General features: G+C 39.9%; 1 protein-coding gene across 1 annotated transcript in view; it reads right to left on the bottom strand.

Moving 5' to 3' along the window:
• Positions 1-14,309, bottom strand: part of AFF2 (AF4/FMR2 family, member 2) — a gene marked incomplete at its 5' end in the record, with an annotated part of 118,458 nt that overhangs the window by 49,392 nt on the left and 54,757 nt on the right. The window lies entirely within an intron of this gene.

The following is a 14,309-nucleotide window of genomic DNA, read 5'->3' as shown; positions in this document are numbered from 1 at the left end:
CCATCTGTATCTAGACAGCCCTATCTACCTGTCTGTCTGTCCATATGTCTATCTGTCTTCATACAGATCTACATCAATGAGACCTATGCACCTGGATACCCTGGAGACACTGTTTCTGTCTCACATTTAAACCTCTCTACTTGCTTTTGCATTTTAGATCCTTTTTTACCAGATTAAAATTTGTAATGCACTGAGATTTATTTTTTCTTCAATTATTTTTTCCCCAGCAGTTTTTATTGATTTTTAATACAAAGCACCTTGAGTTGTTTATAGTCAAAGTTGCCTTTGTCCTGTGCACACACGGGTTACATACACAACTACAGCACTGCAGAAGGCACATTTCAGAACAGTCATTAAGGTACTGTATCCTCTGCGTCAGCTGAGAATAAACTTGAAGTAGAGTTGGCAAGAATTATTCTGTGATTTCCTCTGTGAAATATTTCAGCAAGGTCTTTAAAGACTCAACCAAACATTCCCAAAGCAAATTAAGCAGATGATATGATCCTTCCCTCTTGACTTCATGCCCTGAAACACTGAGTGGAGACATTGCCAGGGTCAGATTCCCAGCTTCAGTGAAGCTGCAGTGACTGAAAATGAGTGCTCATCAGCAGAGTAAGAATAAACACCACTCTATCAAGGAGGGACTCAACATCCTGGTTTTGCGAACATCACTTCACAAAGGAGCACACCATCTCTAACAGTAGGAAAGCAATTCAGTCTACCCAATCTGCAAACTTATGCTGAACTTCCTTCAACATAATTCACACGACTCTTTCTTCCCAGTGCCTTTGTCTGGATACACTGGCTGTCTCTCTTATTTTAGGAAATCATACTCCAATTACGTTTTTTAAAATAACCAAAGACAGAGAGCACACAAAAAGTTTATCTTTAAGATTAAAAAACTTTATGCAAATACGCTGAGAGGAGATCGAACAATCCAAAACATACAATATTATTTTTCTGTGGCTATTCTAGATAAATATTAGCAATACACGGGCTACTTTTCAATGCTGGTATCAGTATCAAAAGACTGGAAAATCTTAAAACATTGAAAGACCATCTGTGCATACTAGCAACTGCCAAATTTGCAACTGTGGTTTCTTCCCTGCTAATTCCATATTTTCCTGATAGATTAATGGGCACCATTTATCCAGAATAAATAAATGTGGAAGGGCCGCCTTCCCCTTTCACTGCGCCTCATCATGTTTCTGATTTCCACCAGACCACTGAGCACATTAATGCAAGTAAGCCACTGTCTGGATTCAGAAATTATCACATTTGGTAGAGAAGGAATGCTCAGCATTGCCAGTTTCTTTACAGATTGAAAGTTAAAAAGTTAAAAGGAAATATATTTAGAGAACTCCAGACTACAAACAACACAGATAAACTGCAGCTGAAGGATTTTTCTTGCCTCTCCCTGACTAAAATATAACCTATGTGCAGAAAAACAGAGATATTTCACACATACTACTCCAGTTTCACCATGTGCATCTGCCTTATTTCTTTTGAGAGGCATGCAAGACACATATATTTAGACTTCTAGCTTGCTAATTTATGCCAGCTAGTGTAAAATTATAGGGTTGAGAATAAAGTTGCAGAATCAAACCTTTATATGTGCTTTGAAGGAAAATTTCCTACTATATACAGTAAGACTTCCACAATCCACAATTTGCTAATCTTCCCACTTAGTAATTTCCTGCATGCATGCACATGCATTCACAAACATACATACTTCACAGGTTTAATAAGAGAACTGCATTTCAATAAGCTCTCATGCCATTTGGATTACACTGATTTCTATAAAATGTATTACTATAGCTGTGCTACCACATATCTAATAGTATGTTTAATCTATGAAAGTCTAACTACATATATCTAGCACATTATCTGCCACTTGGATAATTTCATTGTGTGTTCATGGGGTGCTAATTGCAAATTTTGAATGCAAACAGTACATAATCTTGTTAAACACATTTCTTTAAGAGGAAGAGATAATGCCGTTCCTGCTTGTCTGCTGTCCCTATTCACGGTAGCTCCAGGTTTTCCTACGAGGAATAAGCTGATAAAGCCTCCTGGTGCATTTGCTGACATATCTTATCCTGAATGACTATATCATGGCATATTATATCTAAAAACCCCAGAAACTGCTACGGACTGGGCATCCCATTGGCAAGACACAACCATGCCACATGCCAGGAGACGCACACGTTCCATGGATTTGTAGGAGCAAGGCTGAGGATTGCTGCTGTGCGAGCTCCCAACAGGGATGTCTGCTGAAGTTCTTTGCTACTTTTTTAAGACTGTCTGTCATCTCTCCTTCTTGTAAATACACATTAGGTTAAAAATAAAGCCTGGAAATTCCTTCCAAGTGAAGCACAAGTGAGGAGCAGCACAATCTCGCTAATCCTAAGAGACAGAGAAGGAAGGTAGAGCAGCTTCGGCTCATCTTCAGCCCAAAAACACAGCAAATGAGACATTCTGGTTATATTTTCTACTAGGCTGTCTCCCACTATTGTTTCTAGTGAGCAAAATCAGCAGTAAGAAGGTCAAATTAACCTAAACTAATTACTGTAAAAATTGAGCAAAAACATGTCATCTCCTTCTCTCCAAGATGCTTTTCTGGCTCTTACTTAGTTTTCTAAATATAGACAAGAAAAGGTAGTCCTATTCTTTATCTGTTCCAGACAGCTTTTGAAAGCCTGGACTTTATTGGAAACACTTCTGATTTTTCTCCATCGCTTGAAACACTCTGTGCTGGATTTATTTCCTATATGGTTAATTTTTTTGCATATATAAATTGATTGATTTTGATGTAATTTCTTTATATTTACATCAGCACAACAAGTAAACTCAATCATAGACATCCATAAATTCATGAGAATATTAAGGAGAAACTTTAATTATTACTTAAGCGATAAACTCTAAGACTACTTAAGTGAAAGCTTAATGGGGCTTAGTGAGACTTAAGCAGGTGATGAAGTATTTACTGAAACAGTTATTTCCTGAAGATCATTTATGGCTTTTCCAACACTGACTGGGTCTAAAGTGACAAGCATCGAGCTATAACATATAAGAAGTTGAAGAAATAATATATTCACAGCCTTAGAAGCACACTGACTGTACCTGCTTGTTCATGCACATAGTGACAATGTCATCATTTTGAAGGGAACTGGTTATTCAGTTAAACAAGTAGGAAGAAGAAGAAAAAAATCTAACAATCCAGAAGGGAGATTAAAAAAAATAAAATCTGTCAAAAAACCACAGAAGTCCTCAGTTGTAGCTTATCCAAGATTTTATGGAGAGAAAAAAGCTTGAGTCCTTTGAGCCAATACTGTTTACAGTTGCTGCAATGAAAATTCTAATTTTGTGCTCTAATGAACACAAAACGATCCATAGTCAACCTTGGCAAAACTTATAATGACTGTGTAATTGAAGTGACTTTGTCACATTAAAAAAATATTTCACAAAATTGTAGGAAATTGCCAAGAAATAAAACTATGGGATGGGCAGTCTTGGATATGTGATACAGCCAGCCATATCATCCTTGGTTTTTGGTAAAGGCTGGGCTTAAAAAGCCGTGAGACATTTGTCTGCAGTCACTCCTCTTACAGCATATTAAGACTAATTGTGAACTACTTCATCGTGAATGTGTGACCCAGGATTTACTTTTTAGAAACACGCCTTGTGCTATTATGCTACCTGTCACAATTCGTACGTACATGTGGGAGGTTCTGTACGGTAAGCTGCCAGGTGAATCTCACTATACAGGTTATGTGACGTGGGTGGACCTTCAAAGAGTTCCTCCAATCTGGAAATCTTAGGGAGAAGGAGCACCAAAGAGCGTCCTGAGCTCACAGCCCATTGGGGAGGATATAACTTCAAGCGGGAAAGGGTAGAAGCTTTTCCAAGACACCAGATTTCTCCAGAAATAATCCTGACAGAACTGGCAGACGCTTGACTTGCAGGCTTATGCTCCCTGTGATGCACATTCTGGGCTGTTTATTCTTCGGAGTTTCTCCCTTCCCTTCCCTATATCCTGACCTCCGGGAGGTCGGTGCATTTGGATCCCTCCACCTGCCTCCACAGACATCCCTCCGCTGCTCAGGGACAGGGGTTGAGCCGATGGAGAGAAGGCAAGCGCAGGCAAGGAGCAGTTCTGTCAGCAAAGCCTTGTACTATTTAACAGCTCCCATGCTGAAATACAGAGGGATCAATTAATACCTGAATAATAGAGAATAAAGAGGAGAATCCAAATTCTCCTCTGATATAACTCCAGTTACCCAGAGTTTCGCTCTCAAATATGACTGAATAAATATTTTCTATTTACTTAGCACAACAATGACTTCAGCAAGCACCTGGAGTAAATCCTGTAAAGAATGCTAATGCCATCCCTGAATACAATACTAAAGCTTTTTTTTTTTCTGAGTATTCCTGAATGATCTGGGGATTGGGCACCTAAAGCATCTTTAGGAGAAATAGATAAATACTCTCTCCCCATTTTCACCGTGGTAAGAATTTTTCCAGAGATCAGTATTTTAGAAGACTTTTCACAGCGCTCTTTCACTTGAAAGACAAATCTGATGCGACATGAAGTTCCATTACGAAGAAACCATTACACGTGATGACACTGGTTATTGAAAATTGAAATGAAGTGAGAGGAAGCTAACACCAACTCGTATGAAATTCTGCTGTCTTTGAATGACACAGAGAACTCAATATATCTAATCATCAAAGTGAAGCCCGTTGGGAACTGAACTACAGTTGTATTGCAGAAGGTTGCTTCTTGATTGCTAGACCCAAAAGTGCTAAGCCATATGCCACTTATTTCTGTGTCTAAATAGCTTACGATGATTGATACCGAGGGTGGCTCTCCTCTTCACAGTGAAACAATCATGAAGACAACAGGAATTAGGAAACAGAGTGTACAGATGATTTTTTACAATCCTAATTTTTAACCCTGTCAGTTCCTGGATCTTAATGTAATTTATTCTTCAGGAAATTCAGTCCGTGCTCTCTTTCTTCCCCAGCAGAACACCAGCTTTCGCACTGACCTTAGCCTGCAAGCCGCATTCAGTATTTTTTTCTCTTGCTCCTGTTGGTGTGTGGCCAGACGAGCCTGATTACAAGGGCTCGGTGTTGGCCTTGAGTAAAAATTTTTTTCCTGCTTTCTTTAGAAAGATGTTTTTCCACCGTCCTTGTGCCAATCTCCTTGATTTTTCTTCCTCACTCATCTGTCTCTCCGAATCAGCCTTTTCCCAGCGCTCCTCCAGCCTCCCCACACTCAAAGTCGCTCCAAGGTCAGCGGAGGGCCCTTGTACGCGGGCGCTCCACGTGTCCCTCCTCCCAGCTGGAGGCAAAACGCGCTCTGTTTACAATATGCTCAGTTTCCACTTGACAGGGCCTGGAAGCCGCCGCGTGTATCTGAACTTAGGTCCCATCGTCAGTGAGAGCACAGCGCTGTCAAGATAGGGTCCACTTCTACAATTAAAGAGCCAGCAAACTGGCAGGGTCTGACGGATGAGCCGATGCTCGAATGTACATGACGGCTGTAACGGGAGAGTTACGCGATGCAACGCAGCTTCGGTACACAACACGGAACAAAAATCAGCTCCGACGTTACAAGCACCCCCGCTCCAACTATGCTAATCTCTTCTTTCATCCATGATCTCTGCAAGTCACATAGCGTTATGGTAAAGTGTTCTGCACTTAAAGGAATATCTGCCGCTTCCCTGCCACTATTAATAAAAATATTTAATGCTCTTGTTAGGAGGCACAATTTGATTACTGAACTGTTATCCAACAAATCCTGAAAACAATTCAAAGTAAATTTCCCTAATATGTCTATTTTTCTATCCTGCCAGAAGGGTTGCTAATGAATTTGCTGCTTGAATGCACAGACAGATTGGGAACTATAACTGTGCTGGCCTGGGCAACATGGCACTGGCACCAAAAACCTATTTGTACCCATGCAAAGTTCTCTCTAGAGTATGTCTCTCATCCAGAGGTGATTTTCCAATAAAATCAGCCTCGATTATTGCAAGCGCAGGAGCAATCCCTGAGGGAGTATATCAGGCAATTCAATACTAGGAAATGTTGTACTAGGCAAAATTAACCTTGTAGCAGTGTTATTTCCTGAGACATTATCTAGCTTTTGCCTTTCTTTCGTATTCATTGATCCTAAATGACTGGATCTTTTTTTTTTTTCTACTTTTCTCGCTTAGCATAAGATCATTATTTTTTTATACTTGTATTTAAAAGAATAAATCCTGAAAGGCACACGTGCTTCTTTTAGTTCATTACTCACTGCCAAAGTAAAGGACTGCTTGCTGCATGGCAGGCACTTGGTTGTGGTTATATAAAAGGTGACAGCAAGGAGGACCACCTTTCCTCTGCCTTGTTTTCATGAGCCCACAAGGCTGAGGAAACGTACTAGATGTATTACCATGAGGTTGCAAGCCAGAAAGAGGTAAAATCAGGAGAAATGCCAGTGGAGTTCTACAGTCCAAAAGAGAGCAGCCACAGACCTAGAGAATTCAAAGATACTGTTGACAGCCTCAGTTAAATCCCACTGCTGGGTAGCTTTATCCACTGCCTCTTACCAGGCTCTGCACGGCAGGGATTTTCATTTGGAGAGTATCTGGCACATGCTAAAACCTAAATAAACCATACACTAACACCACTTAAAGTTCTGCCCTTGTTATTTGTCAACCAGCAGCACAAAAACGGCATAACAGTGAAATTCACAGGTATGAGATCCTAAGGCTGGTTCCGACACTGGATTCAGCCAGCTGTAGTGAAAACCAGCAGAAAAAGTACTCCCAATTAAATCAGGATCAGGTCTTCTCTTCAATTTTGCTAGCATCCGTTGCTTGGTTGCAATATTTTAATTGCTCAGAAGCACATTTTTAATGCATTCATTTAAAAAAGATCACAGGTAGTAAGAAAACAGCTGTTACTTAATACAATGCCCAAAGCAAACACTTAGAATAATTGTTTGAATAAATGCTAAGTAATTTAAAATTTAAAATAATAACCAGAAAGACAAACATAAAATCTATAATTATCAGATCCACAGCATGAATGAGGAGAGAACGGGTATTCCTTTGATCAGCAGCAGTTACGTGCTAGAACTGGCAAAAAATATATTGACCTTAACTAATTTTTATTTCTGTGAAAAGAAGTAATCGGGAATAAAGAAGTTTTGTTTTGCTCAAGATTTCACTTTTTCTCAGCTTTTAAAAAATGACCTAAATTTAATCTTGACAAATTGTATCACAACGAAGGCATAAAAAATAATGTTTAGAAAAATAAACAAAAGTTACCTGGTAAAAATACTTGTTTTTTTTTCCGCTGAAAGACTCCTGGCAAATTTTACAGAAATGCATGATTAGCTTTGGTGACCCGGCATATATATGCCTCTGTAAATAAAAGTACCCAAAAGAGAAGGTTTCTCTAGCTGCCTGAAGTTCTTTGATGGCTACTGAGCAACCTCCCTGGCTTGGCAGCTGAGGGGCGCCTTGTGGCTGGATACAGCCAGCGGTGATTGGTATTGATGGTGCGTGCTCAGATTTGTAAGAGATTAGATGAATGAGCTCTCTGAGTCTGTTCATCTCATTGTCTTGTAAGCAAACATTGTGCGCTACACAGGACGTGTGGTAATTTAACCATCTACTATAAATTATACAATCAAGTCGGAAGCATTTCACTATAAAAATGAATTGCACCCATTTGAAAAATGTGTGTTCTCTCTAGGTACCTGTTGTGGTGGTAGCTGAAAACCTTAATAAAGCACAAACTATTTTATATTTCAAGACTTAGCCAATGCGACTCATTTGTACAGTTTTAAGTCCAAACAAACTGCTAGTCAACTAAATTATAACTTATTACCACAGGCTACAGACTTTTAATACATTCTGCGGTTGGAACAGCACTGATTTACTATTTTGGGCCCTGCCAGTAGTTATCATGCATCATTTCCCTAGAAATAAAAATAGCCCTACTGTGGGTATCCTTTGGACTGATAAAAATATATCTAACAAGATGTGTCAGAGGAACAAATTCAGAAAATAAAGGTAAAATATTAAATAGACTTATTATTTTATGTCTAAAGTACTACATCTTCCAGCTGCTGCGATGACTTTGGAATAAAGCAAAAGGTACTGCAAAAAGGAAGAAAGATCTAAAGGAGCAATTGAGCTCTGATAAAACCACATGGGGATAGCTGAATTGTCAGAGCTTTGCAAGAGTCAAAATTTACATAAAAATCAGTATTTAGGGATTAATGTGATATCATCAAAAAGGATTTAATATGTGCTTCTTTGCAAACAGTTTAAAAGCGGCAGTTCTATAATCCATTTCCAACACTAACCTTTAACTTGTAAGAGCAAAATAATCCTTCGCAACATTTCTAGAGTTCACGTTCTGCTGAGGAAACACAGCCTCCCTAAATAAAACCCACTGGAAACCAACAGTAGCATACACGTATTGGTTTTCGTAGCGCCGCTCCAACCCTGCTGTGAGTACTGCATGTCTGTACAGACTCCACCACGTGGCCCAGCCTGCAGAATCGGTGGTATTTGGGGTTTTTTGTGACTTTTTGGAGGGACTTTATTTCTGGTGCAACAAACTGATCCCATTAATCGAATGCTGCACCTGTGCAGTTGCCTAAGTGGACAGACTAGGAGGATCAGGGGCTAAAAGAACATTGTCTATAATTGCCTGTAAGCAGGCTTTTTCCTGGATTTCTACTGGGGATTTGAGTGCTTTCGCATGCTAGACTTAAAGTATTAAAATATAAATATGAATGGATTTCTCTGAGAAATGAATATGGGCAGGCAGTTTAGGCCTTATGTTGTAATGGATTTTTAGAACTAATTGAATTGGTGCTGGCTGATTTAGTAGTTGGCCAGAAATAGTCTGAGGAGAAACAATGGGAAGGAAGGTTCAGAAGCAGAGACTGTAACAGGTGGCAGTGTGGAAATTGCTCAGGAGTTTTACTGAGCATGAGAATAACAGCAAGTTTGGGTTTTTTGTTTCTGAAAAAGGTTGTTTAAATCCTTCAGCAAAGGTCCTTTAGGTACACTTGTACACATGTCCATAGGTAGCCGTGGCCCACAGGTGCCTGTATAGACACACACTGGGGCTGTTTAGCCTTGAAAGGAGACAGCTGAGAGGGCTGTATTAACCCATACAAACATCCGAGGGGTGCGTGTCAAGAGGAAGGGGACAACCTCTTCTCAGTGGTGCCCAGCAATAGAACAGGAAATAACGGGTTTACGTTAGAACATAGGAAGTTCCACCTCAACATGAGGAGAAACTTCTTCCCTGTGCAGGTGCCGGAGCCCTGGCCCAGGCTGCCCAGAGAGGGTGTGGAGTCTCCTTCTCTGGAGACTTTCAAAACCACCGGGACACGTTCCTGTGTGGCTGCCCTGGGGGATCCTGCTCTGGCAGGGGGGTTGGAATAGATGATCTCTAGAGGTCCCTTCCAACCCCTGACATTCTATGATTCTACATGGCCAGCCTCCCATACAGCCATCCACAAATAGGAAGCTTTCTCAACCTAGACATGACACTTTTTTTTTTTCTTCTTCTTTTAAATACAGGACAGGAGATACCTTGCAGCAGAAGACATGAATATGCGTACCAACAGCACACCGCCCCTGTAGTATCTCTAGTGGTTACAGGTGCCTGACTTAACTGTTTAAAACCAAACCAACCTTCAGACCTCGCCCAATGGCCTGCACTTTTGCCAGTGGGAGCAGCAGATCTGTTTATGGTTACCGCTATTACGGCATACATTAACTGACTCTCAGAGTCTGACCTGCTTGCCCTCCCGCTTAGTGAGTCAATAAGAAAATCCCCTGGCTCTGCATGACTTGCTCAGACCTCAGATCTTCCATGCAGAATAAGGTCTGCATGGGAGGGAGAAACAAGGTGCCACTGCAGCTGGTCAAACAAAGATATTTTTAAAGTGCAGTCAGTAGAAACAGTCACTCCTATTCCATATATAATCAAGGATGAAAAGGCCACGAAAAATACCACTGCGCTTTGCAAATGAGAGGTCAATTGAAATGTCAAGATATCAAAAGTTAATGGATTGCATTTCCAATGATGGTTGGGACAGAAAACCATACCAAGTCAAGTCAGATGCCCTTCTGAGGAGAAGATGAGTTTTATGGCAGGAAAAGACAATAAACACCAGAAGTCCTTCTGGTTAACAAACTTGTGGCTGATGGAAAGCAAACATTTGAAAATACAAAAAGCAGCGGGATTTTAACACAAGCTATAATCCCGAAACACGTATCTGGAAGTCATTAAATCTACAGCAAATTTAAGTACATGCAGGTGTTTGGGGAAAATGCCATTGCTTTCTCTTGAAGATTTTTAAAGGAACTATAAAAGAAGAGAATGTAAAGGACACTCAAGGAAGGCAATGTTCTCTTCCCCAAAGCAAGAAGTCAATTCCAATATTCTCACAGTTCTACAGCAGTTCACGAACTACATGGATTGCTCTTAAAAGCAGTCATTTTCCATTTCAAAAATCTAATTTCTCTATTACAAAACTGTTGTATTTCATACTGTTTGATAACATCAGGTTTTAGCCAAACCCTTCTTTCACCTGCCCACACATTGAAAAGTAACCCCTTTAGCCATTTTCATAAAGGACTGTAACCTGAGTCATTTGTTTGGAGTGACATTATATCCAGTCCTTAGTCAGAAGGGCACTGCAATGCAAAGAACTCATCTCTTTACCACGGAAAACAGTGAAAAGGAACTAGTTATCTTCCTAACCGCTGCCTCTGCCCGACTTGCCTTCTGTCCATATTAGTTCACTGGTGGGCTCACACACTTAAAGGGAAACCGACATTATTAGCAGCTTTTGAGTAGGAAAACACAACAGAGATATGTAATATGAGGAATGAAGAACATTTACTCTTTTGTGTAAAAACAACTACTTGCATGAATACCAGTGAATGTATGAGGAAAAGGGTTTAAAACAAAAGACAGCATTATTTCACACACTATGGTGCTCAGTGCCACAGGATGTTGTGGGGAGAAGAAATATAAAAGGTTGGGCTAGATGATCCTGGAGGTCCCTTCCAACCTGGTAATGTGTGATTCTATAAACAGATTTCAAGAGAGATTTTACATGGAGGATATGTCCATTGGTACCTCTTAAACACAGGACAGGCAGTTAGGGAAGTGTAAAAAGCTGTGTGCAGGAAGGTGGGAGGATACTCCCTGTGGAGGATGCCTCTGGAACTCCTGTTCTTCTTCCCCCACCTTCTGTCACTGGCAAAGCACTGGGTTGGTTGACCTTCAGTCTGCGTAATGTCCAGGCTGCGCATCTGTACTTGAGAGTGAGGCCTAATCCTGACCGTGCCTGGATCTGAGGGGATCCTGTAGCTCAGTCCATTAATAAAAGACAACTGATGTGGTCCAAGTCAACATGAACATGATTCCTTTAGGCTCTATGCTGATGTGGGCTCCCATTGCCTACCCAAGGCTGGAAAAAAATCTGGGAGGAGTGATAATCAGTTGGGTTTCAGAACCAAGCTACTATTGAATTTTAATGATATCAGTGTTCTCACTCTCTTCCATCAAATCACAGGGTATGCAGCAGATTATTTCCCCTGGATGTGTCCTAATGCAAAACCACTTCTCATGCAACAGCTCTTTAGAAATCTTAAATGCTCCATAGGGTAAACTTGTTCAAGCCATGTTACCTCTTTCAGACTCAGGAATAGGAATAGCCCATGGCAGGGGGTTGGAACTAGATGATCTTCCCTTCCAACCCTGACAATTCTATGATTCCATATGATAAGGACCAGTAAGTAAGTAAGAAGAGATCTAGGACTTTACATCCAGGCAATTCCCTTTCCACTATAGACTCTCAATGTAAATATGGACAAAATCAATGGGAGAAAGCAAATGCTACTTATATGACAAGGGCAGGAGAGAATAAATAAGTGGAATGTAATGGATTCTGCAGTTATGGGGGTCACCTTAGCATCACATACAGAGTAAACATACTCATAATTTCAGAAAAGTAACCACACTATTTCCATCCCCCCCAAAATTAAAAATCAGTTCTGCAAACACAGAGACTTCTTAGCTATTTTTATGGGCTTATTTATAGCAATATTACATCAGATGATGTTACCAACACTTAAAGATGAGTTCCTGCGGAAGTGCTGTGTCTTGTAGGGGTACAAGCAGCGTGGAATTGAGACTAAGCCTTGTGAAGGGGCCAAATGCCACCTGCACCCACCTTGGCTATCAGAAAGTTCACATGAGCTAGTCTAAGCACCCATACACACTTGGACATTAAGAAACCAGCTGCTTGGCTGCCTTGCTGAGCCGTAGCAAGTAAACTTCCTTGGTTTTTTTCCCTTCATGAAGTGTTAAGTGCTGGAGTGATTCAACTGAACAAAAAAGAACAGTAAACTTCCTCCCGAACATTAAACTAGCAACATTAATAAACTGAGCAATGAAAAGTAAATAGACCATTTCTACAGAACTCTTCATAATGCTCCTGAACTAATAATACCTTAAATAGTGGCACTCAGGTCCTGTCCAAGGACTCTATATAAAACATAGTCTTTAAAAGAGAATGATTTCTGATCCCAGTTTTGGGACACAAGAACTATGCCAGCACATTGTAAAAACAAGGATTTTTTTTTTTTATGCTAGTGACAACTGAGAATTATATATATATATTTATATATGTAAAAAATATATATATCGTAACAGATGTCAAATGCAGTTAGATTCAACTCAACTTATTAGTGCATGGCTTTTAGCCAAAAGCAATTCACATATGCAGAAGTGTACTATCACATATGTCTTAATAACAGAAATGTGTTTTCAAAAATGTATGTGATAAGTCACATATGGTAGAAGGAATCTGTACAGCTTTCAGCCCTTATGACAATGGAAGCTACTAACTTTATTTTGCATAGCTGAAGAACATTAAAATTTAAGTGAAATTCTCTTTGACATTTGAGAGCTACAAAAGCAGCAACTAAAAGCTGGACAAGCCTGAGCTGTACTAAGTGTGGCTCTGAAGCTTATATAATGCAATCCGTATCTACTATTGCCATCTTAAAACACAACGATCACGCTCATTGTGAGAGCTAATATTTTAACATACAGTCATAATCGTCTACAGGTACCTTAAATAGTTATTTGTCTCTGAAAAATACTAGGCAGATTTTTCATCTGTTTTGTTATGCAGTGTAATTAATATGTATTATGGATTCCCTAGGGTACTAATAGAAGCTGCCATCATGAACACAGTCAAAGAAAAGTTAAACAACCAGTTGGGAGAAACATGACAGGGTGAAATATGCACATGTAGGTGGAAGGAGCGAGACTGTCCATCTGGCCTTCCTCCATTCCAAAATGTTACACTTAATCAAGTCCCATAAACGAATGATTTAACCTAAATCACGCTTCCCCTCCCCCTCCAATCTTTCTGGTGGATTAATTGGGCATCAGTGTCACATACACTCTGTGTAATGACTGCAAGGCTCAATGTCTCTGTTATATGTGGGAAAACCCAATTCGGTTGAGTCATGCTTGAGAATTTGACTCAAAATACATATATAAAAAAAGTGAACAAATTATAAATGATTATTTTGAACTTGCTCCCCAGGACTCGCATCGCCTTGCAACTCCTGAATCCCCTAGAATGTGAGGTGAAAACAGAGCTTATTTCACACTCTCTATTAAAACAACCACCAACTAACAATGATTTTAATTCAGCTTGCACTGACTGTGAACTAGCCCTACAGGCAAGAAAGGTCCCTTGTCTTATTAGAAGTTTCACGTGCTATCAGGTCCCTGCTGGATCCTGTTTTTAATTTTTATCAGACTGAATGAAACATAAAGAGAGAGTGATTTATGACTATCTTGCATCCTGCCTAATCATTCCAAGGAGTGTTCATACACATTTTCCATTCACTTTATTTGGTGTAAACGACTATACATGATGGAAATCAAGTGAGAAGTAGAACCGTGTTCTTTTGTTACGTGTGCTAAAACACAATGATTTGTGAGTCCTGTCAGTGCACGTTCTTCAAAATACAAAACCACCCCAGACAACAAACCAACATGATCAGCAAACTACTATAAAAATAAGAACCTTCCCTCTGTCTATAACAGGAATATACAGTTACTGGGACTTGGTTAAACTGCAATGATCACCTACTGAAGCTAAAAATATATGGTTTATTGGTACATAAGAGCCCATTAAGACTGGAGTATTCATTATTTAAACAGAATCACTGATTGCTGGAAGTTTTAAC

The sequence above is a fragment of the Apaloderma vittatum genome, unplaced genomic scaffold, assembly GCF_000703405.1.
Source record: "Apaloderma vittatum isolate BGI_N311 unplaced genomic scaffold, ASM70340v1 scaffold2434, whole genome shotgun sequence".
NCBI classification, from domain to species: Eukaryota; Metazoa; Chordata; class Aves; order Trogoniformes; family Trogonidae; genus Apaloderma; species Apaloderma vittatum.
Note: the sequence above shows the minus strand (reverse complement) of the source record. Positions and strands in the feature narration are given on the sequence as shown.